This window comes from Lactuca saligna, chromosome 3 (assembly GCF_052625555.1).
Source record: "Lactuca saligna cultivar CGN05327 chromosome 3, ASM5262555v1, whole genome shotgun sequence".
NCBI classification, from domain to species: domain Eukaryota; kingdom Viridiplantae; phylum Streptophyta; class Magnoliopsida; order Asterales; family Asteraceae; genus Lactuca; species Lactuca saligna.
In genome coordinates this window covers 123,045,493-123,049,349 of record NC_136419.1, presented here as the reverse complement: position 1 = coordinate 123,049,349, position 3,857 = coordinate 123,045,493, and the positions used below count along the sequence as shown (strand labels likewise).

General features: G+C 39.5%; 1 non-coding gene across 1 annotated transcript; it reads right to left on the bottom strand.

Moving 5' to 3' along the window:
* Positions 1-2,038: 2,038 nt before the first annotated feature.
* LOC145038118 (small nucleolar RNA R71) lies at positions 2,039-2,145 on the bottom strand. The gene has a single exon (XR_013679185.1). It is a non-coding gene; the product is annotated as a small nucleolar RNA R71 (small nucleolar RNA).
* Between the last annotated feature and the right edge of the window lie 1,712 nt (positions 2,146-3,857).

Here is a 3,857-nt window from a genome sequence, read left to right as displayed (position 1 = left end):
GCTGAGTACACCCTGTTTTGAGATATCTATAAAAACCGACTCTTTATCCGATGGGACTACTTTTCTGGCGTTTTTTGAAGATCCATCTGCGATTGAGAACCCTGGAAGGCACTGAGGAATTCTACTCTTCAACCTTTTGAAGAATCAAGGCAACTAGGTTAATCATTCCACTTAGCTTTAGGAATTAAGTATGTTTAATCTAGCTAAACTTGTTTTTGTGTTTGTTTTTACTACAACTATGAGCTAAATACAATTTTGTTTCTGTTTGGGGAATACCAAGGAACTCCTATGGTTTAATTCTTAGCTTTTGATTGACTGTTTATTAGTGATCTATTAAATTAAGTTTGTTAAAGAACCTTATGCATTAATCAAAACTATTTTCTGTTAATTGGAAGACAATTAAGCTGCATGAACATCTCTTAGTTGTTAACCTCATATGTCTATGTGAATACTTAACCATATGCTTAGTAATAATGATTATGAAACTAAGATTAATAAGACAATAGTTAGATTAATGTGTGAGCTTGTTTGAGAAACCATCAAACAAGAGGTTAATTGAACCACTAAATTGATTAACCACTACAAGTCTTATTTAATCCAAATAATTAATCTAGGGTATTAATTAGCTTAAACACTTGATCACTGCTTGAATTAATTAATTGTCTAAGGGTTAGGAGTAATGAACACGAACCTGACCACTATAATTGGTAGCCAATAACAATTAATCTATCATAAATACCAAATAACCATAGGAGTGAATTGGTTGAACCTAGATAGAAACATCCTTGTCAAATTTGGTGAATTAGTTGTTTGCTTAGTTATTTAGTTAATTAGTTAATTAAGTGTTTCTGTGGTGTGCTTAAGTTTCTAGTCTTGCAAAACTAGAGAAAAACCTTTTACTTTCATTAATTGCTTAGTTAAAATTAGCCATTAGTTTAATTTTCCGTTCCCTGAGTTCGATACCCTACTTACTCAACTATACCACTAAAAGACAGGTTCACTGCCTTTGTGTGCTAAATTTATTAATAAAAAGTAGGAATAAAACAAGTGCATTTTACACACATCAAGTTTTTGGCGCCGTTGCAGGGGAACGGTTCTAAATAATTAGTCTAATCCCTAATTTTTTCGATCCTTTATGTGAGTTTACTGGCAGAAAGTTAATTTATCACAATTTAGTAGTTAGAAATTAGGTTTTAGCATCTGTTTTAGTTTTAATATTATGTTTCTAATTTCTTCAAAATTACACTGATACTTGCTGAGTGCAGTCGCACCTACTCGGCGAGTACAAGTGTATTTGGCAGATTAATTTTCGATTTTTTAGTACACTTTTTTGTTCTTTTTACGTTTTTATCTTGTTTATTTCAGGACTTTCATGACCAGAGGATCAAACACCCCGCTGGTACCCCCGTTTGAAGATCCCAAATCCGCATTGAAAAGGAACAAAGGAAAGGACGTGGAGAGCTCGAGTACACAAAAGAAGTCACCTTTGTCCAATTTGAAGACTGTTTTTGGGAAAAAGAAGAGCAGCAAATCAGGAGCATCCAACGCTTCTTTAGTAATCGACGAACCGGTTAAGGAAGATATTGAGTACGAGACCGAGGAAGAAGAGGAGCCTACATACGAGCACGAAACCGATTCCGAAGAAGAGTTAGGTATCACAATGGCTAACATTGATGTAATCCCCATGGGAGAATGGAAGAAGAGGATGCGCGACGACACTGGCCCGGGACTTGTGCAACCCGCAATTCCCGCGGCCGCTACCTTTGAGCTCAAGGGTCATATCCTAGCTTTACTTAAAGAAATACCTTTTTATGGAAAGGACCATGCCTACAAGCATTTGGATGAAGTCAATGATGTAGCTGATTACTTCAATGTTCCAAATGTGCCCCGCAAGACTCAGCTACTTTGTATGCTTCCGGTGACATTCAAAGGTGCTGCAAAAGACTGGCTCAAGTCACATCCCCCCGGATCAGTTACCACATAGGCCAAGATGAAAGAAGAATTCATTGATCACTTTTGCCCACCTTCCAAAATAGCCAAGTTGAAGAAGGACATTGCTAACTTTGAACAACAAGCTGGAGAATCACTATATGAAGCTTGGGAGAGATACAAGAGCTTACTAAGAAACTGCCCACACCATGACCTAAACAGCCAGCAAGAAGTCTCCATCTTCTATGATGGAGTCAATGTCACAACCAAGCAGCTACTAGACTCGCAAGGCTTGCTTACAATGAAGCTGCCCCCGGTGATCAAAGAAGTGATTGAAGAGTTCTCTAAACACTCTAGAGAATACCACAACCCTAGACATGATGTCACTAGGGGAGCCGCTTATGCAGCTACTGAAGACTTATCCGCGGTCATGGCTATGCTAAAAACCATGGATAGGAGGATGGATAAAATGGATCAAACATTCCATGCTATTAATCAGTGTATACAAGTCATATATAATTGAGATTGACATGATGTTTAGATGTGTGGCCCCACCCTAAACCCACAACCAGATAAGGAACAGGGAGTAGAGCGAAAGCACACATCTTAAGTCTTACCAATCTAAATTATATACCACCCTAATGTACATACTCCGTAGTAGTAAGTTAATCCCATGAGTTCTTACTCTTGATTCAAGAACTTGGTTTCACGGGGCAAGTGGTCTTTCTAGGGAATCTATGGGGTAGACCTCGGGTGGTTATCGCCTTCTGGAGTATCTGCAGTGCTCTTTCGATTTAGTTTCTAATGTCAACTGGGGTTGGTTAACAGCGCGCGGTACCCCTCTCATGGGTACTTCTGAAGGTTTGAATGAGAGAGACGACGGATCGCTCGCATGGAGTTTTCCATTTGGCTCGAAATTTTTTTACTTGACACTTACGATAAGGTGGAAGTTCTTTTTACACAGCACTAGGAAGTTCTCGCATGGTCGAAGCACATCGAACCATGACTGACAGGAGTGTCGAAAATAATAGGCATTGACACAATATGGAATGAAGCTTGATAGGACCATGTGCTGGACAGGGCACACAAATTTTTAACGTTTCAGGTTCGTCCATGGTATTACTATCGCGAATACTTGGACCGACATGATTGACACTGAATGCTAGGGGTCTTGATGCTTTGGAATGATGTACTTTTCACGAATAGTTTTCCCACAAGGCCTCTCTATAACTGCCTAGTATACACTAGTCATGTATAATTAAGATTAAAAGGACTGTTGACTGAGCGACTTCGCCCTAAATCCACAACCAAACAAGGAACAAGAAATAAGGCCGCATCACTCACTCGAGGTCTATCAATCTTAATTATAAATGGCCTTAACGTATATACTAAGCCATCACAGCTTTACCTAATGGGTCTTTAAGTTTTATAATAGTGCTGCGACTTTTTCCTTAACGAGGAAGTAACTACAATTGGAATTTATTATTTATTGTTTTCGATTAGCTACGAAGGTTGAGAAACGTACCAAAATTCTACCGGGTCCTTTGATGCTACTTTATGTATCAAGGTCAAACTCCTCCTATGCCTTCGTTATTTCTTTTTCAGTGGGGCAGTCCCTCTTTAAATGCCCTATCTCACCACATAGGTGGCATATTGGACTGGTCCCAACATTGGTGGTTGATGTGAAGTGCCAAGTGGGGATGTTGCAGAAAGGGGCAGTGTGTCCTTTTTGGCTGCAGTTCGTGCAATGGAGCACTCGGCAGTCTCCATTATGATGGAAGGTGCACTTCAAGCATAGGGGTAGATTCCCGTAATACTTCTTCCTTTCTGTGGTAGCAGTAGAGGTGGTAGTGGCAGTAGATGTTGTGGCTGCGGAGGCTGCCACCAGGTGTTGTCTCTTATTCCTGAAGAGAATTGAAATCGAGATT